This window comes from Coffea arabica, chromosome 11e (assembly GCF_036785885.1).
Source record: "Coffea arabica cultivar ET-39 chromosome 11e, Coffea Arabica ET-39 HiFi, whole genome shotgun sequence".
NCBI classification, from domain to species: Eukaryota; Viridiplantae; Streptophyta; class Magnoliopsida; order Gentianales; family Rubiaceae; genus Coffea; species Coffea arabica.
Window position 1 is genome coordinate 41,510,946 of NC_092331.1, and position 22,363 is coordinate 41,533,308.

General features: G+C 39.5%; 18 non-coding genes across 18 annotated transcripts; all 18 read left to right on the forward strand.

Moving 5' to 3' along the window:
- Nucleotides 1-293: 293 nt before the first annotated feature.
- LOC140029099 (5S ribosomal RNA) lies at nt 294-412 on the forward strand. The gene has a single exon (XR_011833002.1). It is a non-coding gene; the product is annotated as a 5S ribosomal RNA (ribosomal RNA).
- Nucleotides 413-1,534: 1,122 nt separating this feature from the next.
- LOC140029100 (5S ribosomal RNA) lies at nt 1,535-1,653 on the forward strand. Its single transcript, XR_011833003.1, has one exon. It is a non-coding gene; the product is annotated as a 5S ribosomal RNA (ribosomal RNA).
- Nucleotides 1,654-2,775: 1,122 nt separating this feature from the next.
- LOC140029101 (5S ribosomal RNA) lies at nt 2,776-2,894 on the forward strand. Its single transcript, XR_011833004.1, has one exon. It is a non-coding gene; the product is annotated as a 5S ribosomal RNA (ribosomal RNA).
- A 1,112-nt stretch (nt 2,895-4,006) lies between these two features.
- LOC140029102 (5S ribosomal RNA) lies at nt 4,007-4,125 on the forward strand. Its single transcript, XR_011833005.1, has one exon. It is a non-coding gene; the product is annotated as a 5S ribosomal RNA (ribosomal RNA).
- A 1,122-nt stretch (nt 4,126-5,247) lies between these two features.
- On the forward strand, nt 5,248-5,366 carry LOC140029103 (5S ribosomal RNA). Its single transcript, XR_011833006.1, has one exon. It is a non-coding gene; the product is annotated as a 5S ribosomal RNA (ribosomal RNA).
- A 1,122-nt stretch (nt 5,367-6,488) lies between these two features.
- On the forward strand, nt 6,489-6,607 carry LOC140029104 (5S ribosomal RNA). Its single transcript, XR_011833007.1, has one exon. It is a non-coding gene; the product is annotated as a 5S ribosomal RNA (ribosomal RNA).
- Nucleotides 6,608-7,729: 1,122 nt separating this feature from the next.
- LOC140029105 (5S ribosomal RNA) lies at nt 7,730-7,848 on the forward strand. Its single transcript, XR_011833008.1, has one exon. It is a non-coding gene; the product is annotated as a 5S ribosomal RNA (ribosomal RNA).
- A 1,122-nt stretch (nt 7,849-8,970) lies between these two features.
- On the forward strand, nt 8,971-9,089 carry LOC140029106 (5S ribosomal RNA). Its single transcript, XR_011833009.1, has one exon. It is a non-coding gene; the product is annotated as a 5S ribosomal RNA (ribosomal RNA).
- A 1,122-nt stretch (nt 9,090-10,211) lies between these two features.
- On the forward strand, nt 10,212-10,330 carry LOC140029107 (5S ribosomal RNA). The gene has a single exon (XR_011833010.1). It is a non-coding gene; the product is annotated as a 5S ribosomal RNA (ribosomal RNA).
- Nucleotides 10,331-11,452: 1,122 nt separating this feature from the next.
- LOC140029109 (5S ribosomal RNA) lies at nt 11,453-11,571 on the forward strand. Its single transcript, XR_011833012.1, has one exon. It is a non-coding gene; the product is annotated as a 5S ribosomal RNA (ribosomal RNA).
- A 1,122-nt stretch (nt 11,572-12,693) lies between these two features.
- Nucleotides 12,694-12,812, forward strand: LOC140029110 (5S ribosomal RNA). The gene has a single exon (XR_011833013.1). It is a non-coding gene; the product is annotated as a 5S ribosomal RNA (ribosomal RNA).
- Nucleotides 12,813-13,934: 1,122 nt separating this feature from the next.
- Nucleotides 13,935-14,053, forward strand: LOC140029111 (5S ribosomal RNA). The gene has a single exon (XR_011833014.1). It is a non-coding gene; the product is annotated as a 5S ribosomal RNA (ribosomal RNA).
- Nucleotides 14,054-15,175: 1,122 nt separating this feature from the next.
- Nucleotides 15,176-15,294, forward strand: LOC140029112 (5S ribosomal RNA). Its single transcript, XR_011833015.1, has one exon. It is a non-coding gene; the product is annotated as a 5S ribosomal RNA (ribosomal RNA).
- Nucleotides 15,295-16,416: 1,122 nt separating this feature from the next.
- LOC140029113 (5S ribosomal RNA) lies at nt 16,417-16,535 on the forward strand. Its single transcript, XR_011833016.1, has one exon. It is a non-coding gene; the product is annotated as a 5S ribosomal RNA (ribosomal RNA).
- Nucleotides 16,536-17,657: 1,122 nt separating this feature from the next.
- Nucleotides 17,658-17,776, forward strand: LOC140029114 (5S ribosomal RNA). Its single transcript, XR_011833017.1, has one exon. It is a non-coding gene; the product is annotated as a 5S ribosomal RNA (ribosomal RNA).
- Nucleotides 17,777-18,899: 1,123 nt separating this feature from the next.
- LOC140029115 (5S ribosomal RNA) lies at nt 18,900-19,018 on the forward strand. The gene has a single exon (XR_011833018.1). It is a non-coding gene; the product is annotated as a 5S ribosomal RNA (ribosomal RNA).
- Nucleotides 19,019-20,141: 1,123 nt separating this feature from the next.
- On the forward strand, nt 20,142-20,260 carry LOC140029116 (5S ribosomal RNA). Its single transcript, XR_011833019.1, has one exon. It is a non-coding gene; the product is annotated as a 5S ribosomal RNA (ribosomal RNA).
- Nucleotides 20,261-21,383: 1,123 nt separating this feature from the next.
- Nucleotides 21,384-21,502, forward strand: LOC140029117 (5S ribosomal RNA). The gene has a single exon (XR_011833020.1). It is a non-coding gene; the product is annotated as a 5S ribosomal RNA (ribosomal RNA).
- The last annotated feature ends 861 nt before the right edge of the window (nt 21,503-22,363 follow it).

Sequence of the window (22,363 nt, forward strand, 5' to 3'; positions counted from 1 at the left end):
AACAGATTTTCTGGCGGGTCTGTTGACCCGAACCCGACCCGCCAACCTGATTTGGACCCGAATTGCCACCCCTAACTGCAAGCGTGAAGGATTGATTTCATGATAATTTAGAGTTGCGGGATGAGGGAAAAAAACAGGGTGCAAATCAATAACAAAAAAAAATATAAAGTAAATAAATAAAAGGATAAGAGGAAAATGCTTGAATTGACGCTTAAAATGAATTTCGGTCTAGAAAAGCCACACTGCTTCGCAGGACGGGGTAGTTTAAAAGAATAACGCGAAAGGAACATGGCGGGTGCGATCATACCAGCACTAATGCACCGGATCCCATCAGAACTCCGAAGTTAAGCGTGCTTGGGCGAGAGTAGTACTAGGATGGGTGACCCCCTGGGAAGTCCTCGTGTTGCACCCCTCTCTTTTTTGTTTCGAAATCCAAATTTCCTATTCGTTCTTTATCCTGTAGTAATTTAGCTCCGTCGGAACGATTGCTTAATATTTTGCTTCTTGTCGAAGCGTGAAGGAGGATCTGAAGGCGCGAGACAAATCAGGAACGGTACGGCTCGATCAAAGCCCGGATCGTCGCTCAAATTTGTCGGCGCAAATGTTTCACCGCAACTAGGGGTGGCAATTTTCGACACGACACGAACCTAACACGAAATTAATGGGTTTGGGTTGAGGTTTCGGGAATTCGGGTCAGAATCGGGTTGGACCCGATGAACCCGAAAAGAAAACCGGTCGATTTCGGGTCAACCCGTGGTGACCTGATATGACCCGATATGACCCGTTTACGAATTAAAAATAATTTAATAAACATAAAAATAATTTTATCTAACTAAACTAAGTTATTCTTTTTTTCAAAGGCATTAATTACTTAATCCTAAACGAATTTATTTAATTTGTGTGAAGTTGAAATTATTATACTTGGACAAATAATATATTATATTATTTTTCACTTTTGTATTGTTTTAATTTATTTTATATTTTGCTTGGGATAAAACACTTTTACGGTGTTTAATTTATTTTAGATTTGATTTGGAATCATTTATTTAAATTTTTATTACTTGATTATGTAATTAGTTTTGTGAGAAATTGATTTTATTAGAAATTACAGTGATAAATTAATAAATTAAAATTAAGTTTCGGGTCATTTCGGGTCGACCCGCCGCCCCGTAAACCTGAAATTTTCGGGTTCGGGTCAGCATACCTGACCCGTCACGGGTTGGCGGGTCGGGGTTCGGGTCAACAGATTTTCTGGCGGGTCTGTTGACCCGAACCCGACCCGCCAACCTGATTTGGACCCGAATTGCCACCCCTAACTGCAAGCGTGAAGGATTGATTTCATGATAATTTAGAGTTGCGGGATGAGGGAAAAAAACAGGGTGCAAATCAATAACAAAAAAAAATATAAAGTAAATAAATAAAAGGATAAGAGGAAAATGCTTGAATTGACGCTTAAAATGAATTTCGGTCTAGAAAAGCCACACTGCTTCGCAGGACGGGGTAGTTTAAAAGAATAACGCGAAAGGAACATGGCGGGTGCGATCATACCAGCACTAATGCACCGGATCCCATCAGAACTCCGAAGTTAAGCGTGCTTGGGCGAGAGTAGTACTAGGATGGGTGACCCCCTGGGAAGTCCTCGTGTTGCACCCCTCTCTTTTTTGTTTCGAAATCCAAATTTCCTATTCGTTCTTTATCCTGTAGTAATTTAGCTCCGTCGGAACGATTGCTTAATATTTTGCTTCTTGTCGAAGCGTGAAGGAGGATCTGAAGGCGCGAGACAAATCAGGAACGGTACGGCTCGATCAAAGCCCGGATCGTCGCTCAAATTTGTCGGCGCAAATGTATCACCGCAACTAGGGGTGGCAATTTTCGACACGACACGAACCTAACACGAAATTAATGAGTTTGGGTTGAGGTTTCGGGAATTCGGGTCAGAATCGGGTTGGACCCGATGAACCCGAAAAGAAAACCGGTCGATTTCGGGTCAACCCGTGGTGACCTGATATGACCCGATATGACCCGTTTACGAATTAAAAATAATTTAATAAACATAAAAATAATTTTATCTAACTAAACTAAGTTATTCTTTTTTTCAAAGGCATTAATTACTTAATCCTAAACGAATTTATTTAATTTGTGTGAAGTTGAAATTATTATACTTGGACAAATAATATATTATATTATTTTTCACTTTTGTATTGTTTTAATTTATTTTATATTTTGCTTGGGATAAAACACTTTTACGGTGTTTAATTTATTTTAGATTTGATTTGGAATCATTTATTTAAATTTTTATTACTTGATTATGTAATTAGTTTTGTGAGAAATTGATTTTATTAGAAATTACAGTGATAAATTAATAAATTAAAATTAAGTTTCGGGTCATTTCGGGTCGACCCGCCGCCCCGTAAACCTGAAATTTTCGGGTTCGGGTCAGCATACCTGACCCGTCACGGGTTGGCGGGTCGGGGTTCGGGTCAACAGATTTTCTGGCGGGTCTGTTGACCCGAACCCGACCCGCCAACCTGATTTGGACCCGAATTGCCACCCCTAACTGCAAGCGTGAAGGATTGATTTCATGATAATTTAGAGTTGCGGGATGAGGGAAAAAAACAGGGTGCAAATCAATAACAAAAAAAAATATAAAGTAAATAAATAAAAGGATAAGAGGAAAATGCTTGAATTGACGCTTAAAATGAATTTCGGTCTAGAAAAGCCACACTGCTTCGCAGGACGGGGTAGTTTAAAAGAATAACGCGAAAGGAACATGGCGGGTGCGATCATACCAGCACTAATGCACCGGATCCCATCAGAACTCCGAAGTTAAGCGTGCTTGGGCGAGAGTAGTACTAGGATGGGTGACCCCCTGGGAAGTCCTCGTGTTGCACCCCTCTCTTTTTTGTTTCGAAATCCAAATTTCCTATTCGTTCTTTATCCTGTAGTAATTTAGCTCCGTCGGAACGATTGCTTAATATTTTGCTTCTTGTCGAAGCGTGAAGGAGGATCTGAAGGCGCGAGACAAATCAGGAACGGTACGGCTCGATCAAAGCCCGGATCGTCGCTCAAATTTGTCGGCGCAAATGTATCACCGCAACTAGGGGTGGCAATTTTCGACACGACACGAACCTAACACGAAATCAATGGGTTTGGGTTGAGGTTTCGGGAATTCGGGTCAGAATCGGGTTGGACCCGATGAACCCGAAAAGAAAACCGGTCGATTTCGGGTCAACCCGTGGTGACCTGATATGACCCGTTTACGAATTAAAAATAATTTAATAAACATAAAAATAATTTTATCTAACTAAACTAAGTTATTCTTTTTTTCAAAGGCATTAATTACTTAATCCTAAACGAATTTATTTAATTTGTGTGAAGTTGAAATTATTATACTTGGACAAATAATATATTATATTATTTTTCACTTTTGTATTGTTTTAATTTATTTTATATTTTGCTTGGGATAAAACACTTTTACGGTGTTTAATTTATTTTAGATTTGATTTGGAATCATTTATTTAAATTTTTATTACTTGATTATGTAATTAGTTTTGTGAGAAATTGATTTTATTAGAAATTACAGTGATAAATTAATAAATTAAAATTAAGTTTCGGGTCATTTCGGGTCGACCCGCCGCCCCGTAAACCTGAAATTTTCGGGTTCGGGTCAGCATACCTGACCCGTCACGGGTTGGCGGGTCGGGGTTCGGGTCAACAGATTTTCTGGCGGGTCTGTTGACCCGAACCCGACCCGCCAACCTGATTTGGACCCGAATTGCCACCCCTAACTGCAAGCGTGAAGGATTGATTTCATGATAATTTAGAGTTGCGGGATGAGGGAAAAAAACAGGGTGCAAATCAATAACAAAAAAATATATAAAGTAAATAAATAAAAGGATAAGAGGAAAATGCTTGAATTGACGCTTAAAATGAATTTCGGTCTAGAAAAGCCACACTGCTTCGCAGGACGGGGTAGTTTAAAAGAATAACGCGAAAGGAACATGGCGGGTGCGATCATACCAGCACTAATGCACCGGATCCCATCAGAACTCCGAAGTTAAGCGTGCTTGGGCGAGAGTAGTACTAGGATGGGTGACCCCCTGGGAAGTCCTCGTGTTGCACCCCTCTCTTTTTTGTTTCGAAATCCAAATTTCCTATTCGTTCTTTATCCTGTAGTAATTTAGCTCCGTCGGAACGATTGCTTAATATTTTGCTTCTTGTCGAAGCGTGAAGGAGGATCTGAAGGCGCGAGACAAATCAGGAACGGTACGGCTCGATCAAAGCCCGGATCGTCGCTCAAATTTGTCGGCGCAAATGTATCACCGCAACTAGGGGTGGCAATTTTCGACACGACACGAACCTAACACGAAATCAATGGGTTTGGGTTGAGGTTTCGGGAATTCGGGTCAGAATCGGGTTGGACCCGATGAACCCGAAAAGAAAACCGGTCGATTTCGGGTCAACCCGTGGTGACCTGATATGACCCGATATGACCCGTTTACGAATTAAAAATAATTTAATAAACATAAAAATAATTTTATCTAACTAAACTAAGTTATTCTTTTTTTCAAAGGCATTAATTACTTAATCCTAAACGAATTTATTTAATTTGTGTGAAGTTGAAATTATTATACTTGGACAAATAATATATTATATTATTTTTCACTTTTGTATTGTTTTAATTTATTTTATATTTTGCTTGGGATAAAACACTTTTACGGTGTTTAATTTATTTTAGATTTGATTTGGAATCATTTATTTAAATTTTTATTACTTGATTATGTAATTAGTTTTGTGAGAAATTGATTTTATTAGAAATTACAGTGATAAATTAATAAATTAAAATTAAGTTTCGGGTCATTTCGGGTCGACCCGCCGCCCCGTAAACCTGAAATTTTCGGGTTCGGGTCAGCATACCTGACCCGTCACGGGTTGGCGGGTCGGGGTTCGGGTCAACAGATTTTCTGGCGGGTCTGTTGACCCGAACCCGACCCGCCAACCTGATTTGGACCCGAATTGCCACCCCTAACTGCAAGCGTGAAGGATTGATTTCATGATAATTTAGAGTTGCGGGATGAGGGAAAAAAACAGGGTGCAAATCAATAACAAAAAAAAATATAAAGTAAATAAATAAAAGGATAAGAGGAAAATGCTTGAATTGACGCTTAAAATGAATTTCGGTCTAGAAAAGCCACACTGCTTCGCAGGACGGGGTAGTTTAAAAGAATAACGCGAAAGGAACATGGCGGGTGCGATCATACCAGCACTAATGCACCGGATCCCATCAGAACTCCGAAGTTAAGCGTGCTTGGGCGAGAGTAGTACTAGGATGGGTGACCCCCTGGGAAGTCCTCGTGTTGCACCCCTCTCTTTTTTGTTTCGAAATCCAAATTTCCTATTCGTTCTTTATCCTGTAGTAATTTAGCTCCGTCGGAACGATTGCTTAATATTTTGCTTCTTGTCGAAGCGTGAAGGAGGATCTGAAGGCGCGAGACAAATCAGGAACGGTACGGCTCGATCAAAGCCCGGATCGTCGCTCAAATTTGTCGGCGCAAATGTATCACCGCAACTAGGGGTGGCAATTTTCGACACGACACGAACCTAACACGAAATTAATGGGTTTGGGTTGAGGTTTCGGGAATTCGGGTCAGAATCGGGTTGGACCCGATGAACCCGAAAAGAAAACCGGTCGATTTCGGGTCAACCCGTGGTGACCTGATATGACCCGATATGACCCGTTTACGAATTAAAAATAATTTAATAAACATAAAAATAATTTTATCTAACTAAACTAAGTTATTCTTTTTTTCAAAGGCATTAATTACTTAATCCTAAACGAATTTATTTAATTTGTGTGAAGTTGAAATTATTATACTTGGACAAATAATATATTATATTATTTTTCACTTTTGTATTGTTTTAATTTATTTTATATTTTGCTTGGGATAAAACACTTTTACGGTGTTTAATTTATTTTAGATTTGATTTGGAATCATTTATTTAAATTTTTATTACTTGATTATGTAATTAGTTTTGTGAGAAATTGATTTTATTAGAAATTACAGTGATAAATTAATAAATTAAAATTAAGTTTCGGGTCATTTCGGGTCGACCCGCCGCCCCGTAAACCTGAAATTTTCGGGTTCGGGTCAGCATACCTGACCCGTCACGGGTTGGCGGGTCGGGGTTCGGGTCAACAGATTTTCTGGCGGGTCTGTTGACCCGAACCCGACCCGCCAACCTGATTTGGACCCGAATTGCCACCCCTAACTGCAAGCGTGAAGGATTGATTTCATGATAATTTAGAGTTGCGGGATGAGGGAAAAAAACAGGGTGCAAATCAATAACAAAAAAAAATATAAAGTAAATAAATAAAAGGATAAGAGGAAAATGCTTGAATTGACGCTTAAAATGAATTTCGGTCTAGAAAAGCCACACTGCTTCGCAGGACGGGGTAGTTTAAAAGAATAACGCGAAAGGAACATGGCGGGTGCGATCATACCAGCACTAATGCACCGGATCCCATCAGAACTCCGAAGTTAAGCGTGCTTGGGCGAGAGTAGTACTAGGATGGGTGACCCCCTGGGAAGTCCTCGTGTTGCACCCCTCTCTTTTTTGTTTCGAAATCCAAATTTCCTATTCGTTCTTTATCCTGTAGTAATTTAGCTCCGTCGGAACGATTGCTTAATATTTTGCTTCTTGTCGAAGCGTGAAGGAGGATCTGAAGGCGCGAGACAAATCAGGAACGGTACGGCTCGATCAAAGCCCGGATCGTCGCTCAAATTTGTCGGCGCAAATGTATCACCGCAACTAGGGGTGGCAATTTTCGACACGACACGAACCTAACACGAAATTAATGGGTTTGGGTTGAGGTTTCGGGAATTCGGGTCAGAATCGGGTTGGACCCGATGAACCCGAAAAGAAAACCGGTCGATTTCGGGTCAACCCGTGGTGACCTGATATGACCCGATATGACCCGTTTACGAATTAAAAATAATTTAATAAACATAAAAATAATTTTATCTAACTAAACTAAGTTATTCTTTTTTTCAAAGGCATTAATTACTTAATCCTAAACGAATTTATTTAATTTGTGTGAAGTTGAAATTATTATACTTGGACAAATAATATATTATATTATTTTTCACTTTTGTATTGTTTTAATTTATTTTATATTTTGCTTGGGATAAAACACTTTTACGGTGTTTAATTTATTTTAGATTTGATTTGGAATCATTTATTTAAATTTTTATTACTTGATTATGTAATTAGTTTTGTGAGAAATTGATTTTATTAGAAATTACAGTGATAAATTAATAAATTAAAATTAAGTTTCGGGTCATTTCGGGTCGACCCGCCGCCCCGTAAACCTGAAATTTTCGGGTTCGGGTCAGCATACCTGACCCGTCACGGGTTGGCGGGTCGGGGTTCGGGTCAACAGATTTTCTGGCGGGTCTGTTGACCCGAACCCGACCCGCCAACCTGATTTGGACCCGAATTGCCACCCCTAACTGCAAGCGTGAAGGATTGATTTCATGATAATTTAGAGTTGCGGGATGAGGGAAAAAAACAGGGTGCAAATCAATAACAAAAAAAAATATAAAGTAAATAAATAAAAGGATAAGAGGAAAATGCTTGAATTGACGCTTAAAATGAATTTCGGTCTAGAAAAGCCACACTGCTTCGCAGGACGGGGTAGTTTAAAAGAATAACGCGAAAGGAACATGGCGGGTGCGATCATACCAGCACTAATGCACCGGATCCCATCAGAACTCCGAAGTTAAGCGTGCTTGGGCGAGAGTAGTACTAGGATGGGTGACCCCCTGGGAAGTCCTCGTGTTGCACCCCTCTCTTTTTTGTTTCGAAATCCAAATTTCCTATTCGTTCTTTATCCTGTAGTAATTTAGCTCCGTCGGAACGATTGCTTAATATTTTGCTTCTTGTCGAAGCGTGAAGGAGGATCTGAAGGCGCGAGACAAATCAGGAACGGTACGGCTCGATCAAAGCCCGGATCGTCGCTCAAATTTGTCGGCGCAAATGTATCACCGCAACTAGGGGTGGCAATTTTCGACACGACACGAACCTAACACGAAATTAATGGGTTTGGGTTGAGGTTTCGGGAATTCGGGTCAGAATCGGGTTGGACCCGATGAACCCGAAAAGAAAACCGGTCGATTTCGGGTCAACCCGTGGTGACCTGATATGACCCGATATGACCCGTTTACGAATTAAAAATAATTTAATAAACATAAAAATAATTTTATCTAACTAAACTAAGTTATTCTTTTTTTCAAAGGCATTAATTACTTAATCCTAAACGAATTTATTTAATTTGTGTGAAGTTGAAATTATTATACTTGGACAAATAATATATTATATTATTTTTCACTTTTGTATTGTTTTAATTTATTTTATATTTTGCTTGGGATAAAACACTTTTACGGTGTTTAATTTATTTTAGATTTGATTTGGAATCATTTATTTAAATTTTTATTACTTGATTATGTAATTAGTTTTGTGAGAAATTGATTTTATTAGAAATTACAGTGATAAATTAATAAATTAAAATTAAGTTTCGGGTCATTTCGGGTCGACCCGCCGCCCCGTAAACCTGAAATTTTCGGGTTCGGGTCAGCATACCTGACCCGTCACGGGTTGGCGGGTCGGGGTTCGGGTCAACAGATTTTCTGGCGGGTCTGTTGACCCGAACCCGACCCGCCAACCTGATTTGGACCCGAATTGCCACCCCTAACTGCAAGCGTGAAGGATTGATTTCATGATAATTTAGAGTTGCGGGATGAGGGAAAAAAACAGGGTGCAAATCAATAACAAAAAAATATATAAAGTAAATAAATAAAAGGATAAGAGGAAAATGCTTGAATTGACGCTTAAAATGAATTTCGGTCTAGAAAAGCCACACTGCTTCGCAGGACGGGGTAGTTTAAAAGAATAACGCGAAAGGAACATGGCGGGTGCGATCATACCAGCACTAATGCACCGGATCCCATCAGAACTCCGAAGTTAAGCGTGCTTGGGCGAGAGTAGTACTAGGATGGGTGACCCCCTGGGAAGTCCTCGTGTTGCACCCCTCTCTTTTTTGTTTCGAAATCCAAATTTCCTATTCGTTCTTTATCCTGTAGTAATTTAGCTCCGTCGGAACGATTGCTTAATATTTTGCTTCTTGTCGAAGCGTGAAGGAGGATCTGAAGGCGCGAGACAAATCAGGAACGGTACGGCTCGATCAAAGCCCGGATCGTCGCTCAAATTTGTCGGCGCAAATGTATCACCGCAACTAGGGGTGGCAATTTTCGACACGACACGAACCTAACACGAAATTAATGGGTTTGGGTTGAGGTTTCGGGAATTCGGGTCAGAATCGGGTTGGACCCGATGAACCCGAAAAGAAAACCGGTCGATTTCGGGTCAACCCGTGGTGACCTGATATGACCCGATATGACCCGTTTACGAATTAAAAATAATTTAATAAACATAAAAATAATTTTATCTAACTAAACTAAGTTATTCTTTTTTTCAAAGGCATTAATTACTTAATCCTAAACGAATTTATTTAATTTGTGTGAAGTTGAAATTATTATACTTGGACAAATAATATATTATATTATTTTTCACTTTTGTATTGTTTTAATTTATTTTATATTTTGCTTGGGATAAAACACTTTTACGGTGTTTAATTTATTTTAGATTTGATTTGGAATCATTTATTTAAATTTTTATTACTTGATTATGTAATTAGTTTTGTGAGAAATTGATTTTATTAGAAATTACAGTGATAAATTAATAAATTAAAATTAAGTTTCGGGTCATTTCGGGTCGACCCGCCGCCCCGTAAACCTGAAATTTTCGGGTTCGGGTCAGCATACCTGACCCGTCACGGGTTGGCGGGTCGGGGTTCGGGTCAACAGATTTTCTGGCGGGTCTGTTGACCCGAACCCGACCCGCCAACCTGATTTGGACCCGAATTGCCACCCCTAACTGCAAGCGTGAAGGATTGATTTCATGATAATTTAGAGTTGCGGGATGAGGGAAAAAAACAGGGTGCAAATCAATAACAAAAAAATATATAAAGTAAATAAATAAAAGGATAAGAGGAAAATGCTTGAATTGACGCTTAAAATGAATTTCGGTCTAGAAAAGCCACACTGCTTCGCAGGACGGGGTAGTTTAAAAGAATAACGCGAAAGGAACATGGCGGGTGCGATCATACCAGCACTAATGCACCGGATCCCATCAGAACTCCGAAGTTAAGCGTGCTTGGGCGAGAGTAGTACTAGGATGGGTGACCCCCTGGGAAGTCCTCGTGTTGCACCCCTCTCTTTTTTGTTTCGAAATCCAAATTTCCTATTCGTTCTTTATCCTGTAGTAATTTAGCTCCGTCGGAACGATTGCTTAATATTTTGCTTCTTGTCGAAGCGTGAAGGAGGATCTGAAGGCGCGAGACAAATCAGGAACGGTACGGCTCGATCAAAGCCCGGATCGTCGCTCAAATTTGTCGGCGCAAATGTATCACCGCAACTAGGGGTGGCAATTTTCGACACGACACGAACCTAACACGAAATTAATGGGTTTGGGTTGAGGTTTCGGGAATTCGGGTCAGAATCGGGTTGGACCCGATGAACCCGAAAAGAAAACCGGTCGATTTCGGGTCAACCCGTGGTGACCTGATATGACCCGATATGACCCGTTTACGAATTAAAAATAATTTAATAAACATAAAAATAATTTTATCTAACTAAACTAAGTTATTCTTTTTTTCAAAGGCATTAATTACTTAATCCTAAACGAATTTATTTAATTTGTGTGAAGTTGAAATTATTATACTTGGACAAATAATATATTATATTATTTTTCACTTTTGTATTGTTTTAATTTATTTTATATTTTGCTTGGGATAAAACACTTTTACGGTGTTTAATTTATTTTAGATTTGATTTGGAATCATTTATTTAAATTTTTATTACTTGATTATGTAATTAGTTTTGTGAGAAATTGATTTTATTAGAAATTACAGTGATAAATTAATAAATTAAAATTAAGTTTCGGGTCATTTCGGGTCGACCCGCCGCCCCGTAAACCTGAAATTTTCGGGTTCGGGTCAGCATACCTGACCCGTCACGGGTTGGCGGGTCGGGGTTCGGGTCAACAGATTTTCTGGCGGGTCTGTTGACCCGAACCCGACCCGCCAACCTGATTTGGACCCGAATTGCCACCCCTAACTGCAAGCGTGAAGGATTGATTTCATGATAATTTAGAGTTGCGGGATGAGGGAAAAAAACAGGGTGCAAATCAATAACAAAAAAATATATAAAGTAAATAAATAAAAGGATAAGAGGAAAATGCTTGAATTGACGCTTAAAATGAATTTCGGTCTAGAAAAGCCACACTGCTTCGCAGGACGGGGTAGTTTAAAAGAATAACGCGAAAGGAACATGGCGGGTGCGATCATACCAGCACTAATGCACCGGATCCCATCAGAACTCCGAAGTTAAGCGTGCTTGGGCGAGAGTAGTACTAGGATGGGTGACCCCCTGGGAAGTCCTCGTGTTGCACCCCTCTCTTTTTTGTTTCGAAATCCAAATTTCCTATTCGTTCTTTATCCTGTAGTAATTTAGCTCCGTCGGAACGATTGCTTAATATTTTGCTTCTTGTCGAAGCGTGAAGGAGGATCTGAAGGCGCGAGACAAATCAGGAACGGTACGGCTCGATCAAAGCCCGGATCGTCGCTCAAATTTGTCGGCGCAAATGTATCACCGCAACTAGGGGTGGCAATTTTCGACACGACACGAACCTAACACGAAATTAATGGGTTTGGGTTGAGGTTTCGGGAATTCGGGTCAGAATCGGGTTGGACCCGATGAACCCGAAAAGAAAACCGGTCGATTTCGGGTCAACCCGTGGTGACCTGATATGACCCGATATGACCCGTTTACGAATTAAAAATAATTTAATAAACATAAAAATAATTTTATCTAACTAAACTAAGTTATTCTTTTTTTCAAAGGCATTAATTACTTAATCCTAAACGAATTTATTTAATTTGTGTGAAGTTGAAATTATTATACTTGGACAAATAATATATTATATTATTTTTCACTTTTGTATTGTTTTAATTTATTTTATATTTTGCTTGGGATAAAACACTTTTACGGTGTTTAATTTATTTTAGATTTGATTTGGAATCATTTATTTAAATTTTTATTACTTGATTATGTAATTAGTTTTGTGAGAAATTGATTTTATTAGAAATTACAGTGATAAATTAATAAATTAAAATTAAGTTTCGGGTCATTTCGGGTCGACCCGCCGCCCCGTAAACCTGAAATTTTCGGGTTCGGGTCAGCATACCTGACCCGTCACGGGTTGGCGGGTCGGGGTTCGGGTCAACAGATTTTCTGGCGGGTCTGTTGACCCGAACCCGACCCGCCAACCTGATTTGGACCCGAATTGCCACCCCTAACTGCAAGCGTGAAGGATTGATTTCATGATAATTTAGAGTTGCGGGATGAGGGAAAAAAACAGGGTGCAAATCAATAACAAAAAAAAATATAAAGTAAATAAATAAAAGGATAAGAGGAAAATGCTTGAATTGACGCTTAAAATGAATTTCGGTCTAGAAAAGCCACACTGCTTCGCAGGACGGGGTAGTTTAAAAGAATAACGCGAAAGGAACATGGCGGGTGCGATCATACCAGCACTAATGCACCGGATCCCATCAGAACTCCGAAGTTAAGCGTGCTTGGGCGAGAGTAGTACTAGGATGGGTGACCCCCTGGGAAGTCCTCGTGTTGCACCCCTCTCTTTTTTGTTTCGAAATCCAAATTTCCTATTCGTTCTTTATCCTGTAGTAATTTAGCTCCGTCGGAACGATTGCTTAATATTTTGCTTCTTGTCGAAGCGTGAAGGAGGATCTGAAGGCGCGAGACAAATCAGGAACGGTACGGCTCGATCAAAGCCCGGATCGTCGCTCAAATTTGTCGGCGCAAATGTATCACCGCAACTAGGGGTGGCAATTTTCGACACGACACGAACCTAACACGAAATTAATGGGTTTGGGTTGAGGTTTCGGGAATTCGGGTCAGAATCGGGTTGGACCCGATGAACCCGAAAAGAAAACCGGTCGATTTCGGGTCAACCCGTGGTGACCTGATATGACCCGATATGACCCGTTTACGAATTAAAAATAATTTAATAAACATAAAAATAATTTTATCTAACTAAACTAAGTTATTCTTTTTTTCAAAGGCATTAATTACTTAATCCTAAACGAATTTATTTAATTTGTGTGAAGTTGAAATTATTATACTTGGACAAATAATATATTATATTATTTTTCACTTTTGTATTGTTTTAATTTATTTTATATTTTGCTTGGGATAAAACACTTTTACGGTGTTTAATTTATTTTAGATTTGATTTGGAATCATTTATTTAAATTTTTATTACTTGATTATGTAATTAGTTTTGTGAGAAATTGATTTTATTAGAAATTACAGTGATAAATTAATAAATTAAAATTAAGTTTCGGGTCATTTCGGGTCGACCCGCCGCCCCGTAAACCTGAAATTTTCGGGTTCGGGTCAGCATACCTGACCCGTCACGGGTTGGCGGGTCGGGGTTCGGGTCAACAGATTTTCTGGCGGGTCTGTTGACCCGAACCCGACCCGCCAACCTGATTTGGACCCGAATTGCCACCCCTAACTGCAAGCGTGAAGGATTGATTTCATGATAATTTAGAGTTGCGGGATGAGGGAAAAAAACAGGGTGCAAATCAATAACAAAAAAATATATAAAGTAAATAAATAAAAGGATAAGAGGAAAATGCTTGAATTGACGCTTAAAATGAATTTCGGTCTAGAAAAGCCACACTGCTTCGCAGGACGGGGTAGTTTAAAAGAATAACGCGAAAGGAACATGGCGGGTGCGATCATACCAGCACTAATGCACCGGATCCCATCAGAACTCCGAAGTTAAGCGTGCTTGGGCGAGAGTAGTACTAGGATGGGTGACCCCCTGGGAAGTCCTCGTGTTGCACCCCTCTCTTTTTTGTTTCGAAATCCAAATTTCCTATTCGTTCTTTATCCTGTAGTAATTTAGCTCCGTCGGAACGATTGCTTAATATTTTGCTTCTTGTCGAAGCGTGAAGGAGGATCTGAAGGCGCGAGACAAATCAGGAACGGTACGGCTCGATCAAAGCCCGGATCGTCGCTCAAATTTGTCGGCGCAAATGTATCACCGCAACTAGGGGTGGCAATTTTCGACACGACACGAACCTAACACGAAATTAATGGGTTTGGGTTGAGGTTTCGGGAATTCGGGTCAGAATCGGGTTGGACCCGATGAACCCGAAAAGAAAACCGGTCGATTTCGGGTCAACCCGTGGTGACCTGATATGACCCGATATGACCCGTTTACGAATTAAAAATAATTTAATAAACATAAAAATAATTTTATCTAACTAAACTAAGTTATTCTTTTTTTCAAAGGCATTAATTACTTAATCCTAAACGAATTTATTTAATTTGTGTGAAGTTGAAATTATTATACTTGGACAAATAATATATTATATTATTTTTCACTTTTGTATTGTTTTAATTTATTTTATATTTTGCTTGGGATAAAACACTTTTACGGTGTTTAATTTATTTTAGATTTGATTTGGAATCATTTATTTAAATTTTTATTACTTGATTATGTAATTAGTTTTGTGAGAAATTGATTTTATTAGAAATTACAGTGATAAATTAATAAATTAAAATTAAGTTTCGGGTCATTTCGGGTCGACCCGCCGCCCCGTAAACCTGAAATTTTCGGGTTCGGGTCAGCATACCTGACCCGTCACGGGTTGGCGGGTCGGGGTTCGGGTCAACAGATTTTCTGGCGGGTCTGTTGACCCGAACCCGACCCGCCAACCTGATTTGGACCCGAATTGCCACCCCTAACTGCAAGCGTGAAGGATTGATTTCATGATAATTTAGAGTTGCGGGATGAGGGAAAAAAACAGGGTGCAAATCAATAACAAAAAAAAATATAAAGTAAATAAATAAAAGGATAAGAGGAAAATGCTTGAATTGACGCTTAAAATGAATTTCGGTCTAGAAAAGCCACACTGCTTCGCAGGACGGGGTAGTTTAAAAGAATAACGCGAAAGGAACATGGCGGGTGCGATCATACCAGCACTAATGCACCGGATCCCATCAGAACTCCGAAGTTAAGCGTGCTTGGGCGAGAGTAGTACTAGGATGGGTGACCCCCTGGGAAGTCCTCGTGTTGCACCCCTCTCTTTTTTGTTTCGAAATCCAAATTTCCTATTCGTTCTTTATCCTGTAGTAATTTAGCTCCGTCGGAACGATTGCTTAATATTTTGCTTCTTGTCGAAGCGTGAAGGAGGATCTGAAGGCGCGAGACAAATCAGGAACGGTACGGCTCGATCAAAGCCCGGATCGTCGCTCAAATTTGTCGGCGCAAATGTATCACCGCAACTAGGGGTGGCAATTTTCGACACGACACGAACCTAACACGAAATTAATGGGTTTGGGTTGAGGTTTCGGGAATTCGGGTCAGAATCGGGTTGGACCCGATGAACCCGAAAAGAAAACCGGTCGATTTCGGGTCAACCCGTGGTGACCTGATATGACCCGATATGACCCGTTTACGAATTAAAAATAATTTAATAAACATAAAAATAATTTTATCTAACTAAACTAAGTTATTCTTTTTTTCAAAGGCATTAATTACTTAATCCTAAACGAATTTATTTAATTTGTGTGAAGTTGAAATTATTATACTTGGACAAATAATATATTATATTATTTTTCACTTTTGTATTGTTTTAATTTATTTTATATTTTGCTTGGGATAAAACACTTTTACGGTGTTTAATTTATTTTAGATTTGATTTGGAATCATTTATTTAAATTTTTATTACTTGATTATGTAATTAGTTTTGTGAGAAATTGATTTTATTAGAAATTACAGTGATAAATTAATAAATTAAAATTAAGTTTCGGGTCATTTCGGGTCGACCCGCCGCCCCGTAAACCTGAAATTTTCGGGTTCGGGTCAGCATACCTGACCCGTCACGGGTTGGCGGGTCGGGGTTCGGGTCAACAGATTTTCTGGCGGGTCTGTTGACCCGAACCCGACCCGCCAACCTGATTTGGACCCGAATTGCCACCCCTAACTGCAAGCGTGAAGGATTGATTTCATGATAATTTAGAGTTGCGGGATGAGGGAAAAAAACAGGGTGCAAATCAATAACAAAAAAATATATAAAGTAAATAAATAAAAGGATAAGAGGAAAATGCTTGAATTGACGCTTAAAATGAATTTCGGTCTAGAAAAGCCACACTGCTTCGCAGGACGGGGTAGTTTAAAAGAATAACGCGAAAGGAACATGGCGGGTGCGATCATACCAGCACTAATGCACCGGATCCCATCAGAACTCCGAAGTTAAGCGTGCTTGGGCGAGAGTAGTACTAGGATGGGTGACCCCCTGGGAAGTCCTCGTGTTGCACCCCTCTCTTTTTTGTTTCGAAATCCAAATTTCCTATTCGTTCTTTATCCTGTAGTAATTTAGCTCCGTCGGAACGATTGCTTAATATTTTGCTTCTTGTCGAAGCGTGAAGGAGGATCTGAAGGCGCGAGACAAATCAGGAACGGTACGGCTCGATCAAAGCCCGGATCGTCGCTCAAATTTGTCGGCGCAAATGTATCACCGCAACTAGGGGTGGCAATTTTCGACACGACACGAACCTAACACGAAATTAATGGGTTTGGGTTGAGGTTTCGGGAATTCGGGTCAGAATCGGGTTGGACCCGATGAACCCGAAAAGAAAACCGGTCGATTTCGGGTCAACCCGTGGTGACCTGATATGACCCGATATGACCCGTTTACGAATTAAAAATAATTTAATAAACATAAAAATAATTTTATCTAACTAAACTAAGTTATTCTTTTTTTCAAAGGCATTAATTACTTAATCCTAAACGAATTTATTTAATTTGTGTGAAGTTGAAATTATTATACTTGGACAAATAATATATTATATTATTTTTCACTTTTGTATTGTTTTAATTTATTTTATATTTTGCTTGGGATAAAACACTTTTACGGTGTTTAATTTATTTTAGATTTGATTTGGAATCATTTATTTATATTTTTATTACTTGATTATGTAATTAGTTTTGTGAGAAATTGATTTTATTAGAAATTACAGTGATAAATTAATAAATTAAAATTAAGTTTCGGGTCATTTCGGGTCGACCCGCCGCCCCGTAAACCTGAAATTTTCGGGTTCGGGTCAGCATACCTGACCCGTCACGGGTTGGCGGGTCGGGGTTCGGGTCAACAGATTTTCTGGCGGGTCTGTTGACCCGAACCCGACCCGCCAACCTGATTTGGACCCGAATTGCCACCCCTAACTGCAAGCGTGAAGGATTGATTTCATGATAATTTAGAGTTGCGGGATGAGGGAAAAAAACAGGGTGCAAATCAATAACAAAAAAAAATATAAAGTAAATAAATAAAAGGATAAGAGGAAAATGCTTGAATTGACGCTTAAAATGAATTTCGGTCTAGAAAAGCCACACTGCTTCGCAGGACGGGGTAGTTTAAAAGAATAACGCGAAAGGAACATGGCGGGTGCGATCATACCAGCACTAATGCACCGGATCCCATCAGAACTCCGAAGTTAAGCGTGCTTGGGCGAGAGTAGTACTAGGATGGGTGACCCCCTGGGAAGTCCTCGTGTTGCACCCCTCTCTTTTTTGTTTCGAAATCCAAATTTCCTATTCGTTCTTTATCCTGTAGTAATTTAGCTCCGTCGGAACGATTGCTTAATATTTTGCTTCTTGTCGAAGCGTGAAGGAGGATCTGAAGGCGCGAGACAAATCAGGAACGGTACGGCTCGATCAAAGCCCGGATCGTCGCTCAAATTTGTCGGCGCAAATGTATCACCGCAACTAGGGGTGGCAATTTTCGACACGACACGAACCTAACACGAAATTAATGGGTTTGGGTTGAGGTTTCGGGAATTCGGGTCAGAATCGGGTTGGACCCGATGAACCCGAAAAGAAAACCGGTCGATTTCGGGTCAACCCGTGGTGACCTGATATGACCCGATATGACCCGTTTACGAATTAAAAATAATTTAATAAACATAAAAATAATTTTATCTAACTAAACTAAGTTATTCTTTTTTTCAAAGGCATTAATTACTTAATCCTAAACGAATTTATTTAATTTGTGTGAAGTTGAAATTATTATACTTGGACAAATAATATATTATATTATTTTTCACTTTTGTATTGTTTTAATTTATTTTATATTTTGCTTGGGATAAAACACTTTTACGGTGTTTAATTTATTTTAGATTTGATTTGGAATCATTTATTTAAATTTTTATTACTTGATTATGTAATTAGTTTTGTGAGAAATTGATTTTATTAGAAATTACAGTGATAAATTAATAAATTAAAATTAAGTTTCGGGTCATTTCGGGTCGACCCCGCCGCCCCGTAAACCTGAAATTTTCGGGTTCGGGTCAGCATACCTGACCCGTCACGGGTTGGCGGGTCGGGGTTCGGGTCAACAGATTTTCTGGCGGGTCTGTTGACCCGAACCCGACCCGCCAACCTGATTTGGACCCGAATTGCCACCCCTAACTGCAAGCGTGAAGGATTGATTTCATGATAATTTAGAGTTGCGGGATGAGGGAAAAAAACAGGGTGCAAATCAATAACAAAAAAAAATATAAAGTAAATAAATAAAAGGATAAGAGGAAAATGCTTGAATTGACGCTTAAAATGAATTTCGGTCTAGAAAAGCCACACTGCTTCGCAGGACGGGGTAGTTTAAAAGAATAACGCGAAAGGAACATGGCGGGTGCGATCATACCAGCACTAATGCACCGGATCCCATCAGAACTCCGAAGTTAAGCGTGCTTGGGCGAGAGTAGTACTAGGATGGGTGACCCCCTGGGAAGTCCTCGTGTTGCACCCCTCTCTTTTTTGTTTCGAAATCCAAATTTCCTATTCGTTCTTTATCCTGTAGTAATTTAGCTCCGTCGGAACGATTGCTTAATATTTTGCTTCTTGTCGAAGCGTGAAGGAGGATCTGAAGGCGCGAGACAAATCAGGAACGGTACGGCTCGATCAAAGCCCGGATCGTCGCTCAAATTTGTCGGCGCAAATGTATCACCGCAACTAGGGGTGGCAATTTTCGACACGACACGAACCTAACACGAAATTAATGGGTTTGGGTTGAGGTTTCGGGAATTCGGGTCAGAATCGGGTTGGACCCGATGAACCCGAAAAGAAAACCGGTCGATTTCGGGTCAACCCGTGGTGACCTGATATGACCCGATATGACCCGTTTACGAATTAAAAATAATTTAATAAACATAAAAATAATTTTATCTAACTAAACTAAGTTATTCTTTTTTTCAAAGGCATTAATTACTTAATCCTAAACGAATTTATTTAATTTGTGTGAAGTTGAAATTATTATACTTGGACAAATAATATATTATATTATTTTTCACTTTTGTATTGTTTTAATTTATTTTATATTTTGCTTGGGATAAAACACTTTTACGGTGTTTAATTTATTTTAGATTTGATTTGGAATCATTTATTTAAATTTTTATTACTTCATTATGTAATTAGTTTTGTGAGAAATTGATTTTATTAGAAATTACAGTGATAAATTAATAAATTAAAATTAAGTTTCGGGTCATTTCGGGTCGACCCCGCCGCCCCGTAAACCTGAAATTTTCGGGTTCGGGTCAGCATACCTGACCCGTCACGGGTTGGCGGGTCGGGGTTCGGGTCAACAGATTTTCTGGCGGGTCTGTTGACCCGAACCCGACCCGCCAACCTGATTTGGACCCGAATTGCCACCCCTAACTGCAAGCGTGAAGGATTGATTTCATGATAATTTAGAGTTGCGGGATGAGGGAAAAAAACAGGGTGCAAATCAATAACAAAAAAAAATATAAAGTAAATAAATAAAAGGATAAGAGGAAAATGCTTGAATTGACGCTTAAAATGAATTTCGGTCTAGAAAAGCCACACTGCTTCGCAGGACGGGGTAGTTTAAAAGAATAACGCGAAAGGAACATGGCGGGTGCGATCATACCAGCACTAATGCACCGGATCCCATCAGAACTCCGAAGTTAAGCGTGCTTGGGCGAGAGTAGTACTAGGATGGGTGACCCCCTGGGAAGTCCTCGTGTTGCACCCCTCTCTTTTTTGTTTCGAAATCCAAATTTCCTATTCGTTCTTTATCCTGTAGTAATTTAGCTCCGTCGGAACGATTGCTTAATATTTTGCTTCTTGTCGAAGCGTGAAGGAGGATCTGAAGGCGCGAGACAAATCAGGAACGGTACGGCTCGATCAAAGCCCGGATCGTCGCTCAAATTTGTCGGCGCAAATGTATCACCGCAACTAGGGGTGGCAATTTTCGACACGACACGAACCTAACACGAAATTAATGGGTTTGGGTTGAGGTTTCGGGAATTCGGGTCAGAATCGGGTTGGACCCGATGAACCCGAAAAGAAAACCGGTCGATTTCGGGTCAACCCGTGGTGACCTGATATGACCCGATATGACCCGTTTACGAATTAAAAATAATTTAATAAACATAAAAATAATTTTATCTAACTAAACTAAGTTATTCTTTTTTTCAAAGGCATTAATTACTTAATCCTAAACGAATTTATTTAATTTGTGTGAAGTTGAAATTATTATACTTGGACAAATAATATATTATATTATTTTTCACTTTTGTATTGTTTTAATTTATTTTATATTTTGCTTGGGATAAAACACTTTTACGGTGTTTAATTTATTTTAGATTTGATTTGGAATCATTTATTTAAATTTTTATTACTTGATTATGTAATTAGTTTTGTGAGAAATTGATTTTATTAGAAATTACAGTGATAAATTAATAAATTAAAATTAAGTTTCGGGTCATTTCGGGTCGACCCCGCCGCCCCGTAAACCTGAAATTTTCGGGTTCGGGTCAGCATACCTGACCCGTCACGGGTTGGCGGGTCGGGGTTCGGGTCAACAGATTTTCTGGCGGGTCTGTTGACCCGAACCCGACCCGCCAACCTGATTTGGACCCGAATTGCCACCCCTAACTGCAAGCGTGAAGGATTGATTTCATGATAATTTAGAGTTGCGGGATGAGGGAAAAAAACAGGGTGCAAATCAATAACAAAAAAAAATATAAAGTAAATAAATAAAAGGATAAGAGGAAAATGCTTGAATTGACGCTTAAAATGAATTTCGGTCTAGAAAAGCCACACTGCTTCGCAGGACGGGGTAGTTTAAAAGAATAACGCGAAAGGAACATGGCGGGTGCGATCATACCAGCACTAATGCACCGGATCCCATCAGAACTCCGAAGTTAAGCGTGCTTGGGCGAGAGTAGTACTAGGATGGGTGACCCCCTGGGAAGTCCTCGTGTTGCACCCCTCTCTTTTTTGTTTCGAAATCCAAATTTCCTATTCGTTCTTTATCCTGTAGTAATTTAGCTCCGTCGGAACGATTGCTTAATATTTTGCTTCTTGTCGAAGCGTGAAGGAGGATCTGAAGGCGCGAGACAAATCAGGAACGGTACGGCTCGATCAAATCCCGGATCGTCGCTCAAATTTGTCGGCGCAAATGTATCACCGCAACTAGGGGTGGCAATTTTCGACACGACACGAACCTAACACGAAATTAATGGGTTTGGGTTGAGGTTTCGGGAATTCGGGTCAGAATCGGGTTGGACCCGATGAACCCGAAAAGAAAACCGGTCGATTTCGGGTCAACCCGTGGTGACCTGATATGACCCGATATGACCCGTTTACGAATTAAAAATAATTTAATAAACATAAAAATAATTTTATCTAACTAAACTAAGTTATTCTTTTTTTCAAAGGCATTAATTACTTAATCCTAAACGAATTTATTTAATTTGTGTGAAGTTGAAATTATTATACTTGGACAAATAATATATTATATTATTTTTCACTTTTGTATTGTTTTAATTTATTTTATATTTTGCTTGGGATAAAACACTTTTACGGTGTTTAATTTATTTTAGATTTGATTTGGAATCATTTATTTAAATTTTTATTACTTGATTATGTAATTAGTTTTGTGAGAAATTGATTTTATTAGAAATTACAGTGATAAATTAATAAATTAAAATTAAGTTTCGGGTCATTTCGGGTCGACCCGCCGCCCCGTAAACCTGAAATTTTCGGGTTCGGGTCAGCATACCTGACCCGTCACGGGTTGGCGGGTCGGGGTTCGGGTCAACAGATTTTCTGGCGGGTCTGTTGACCCGAA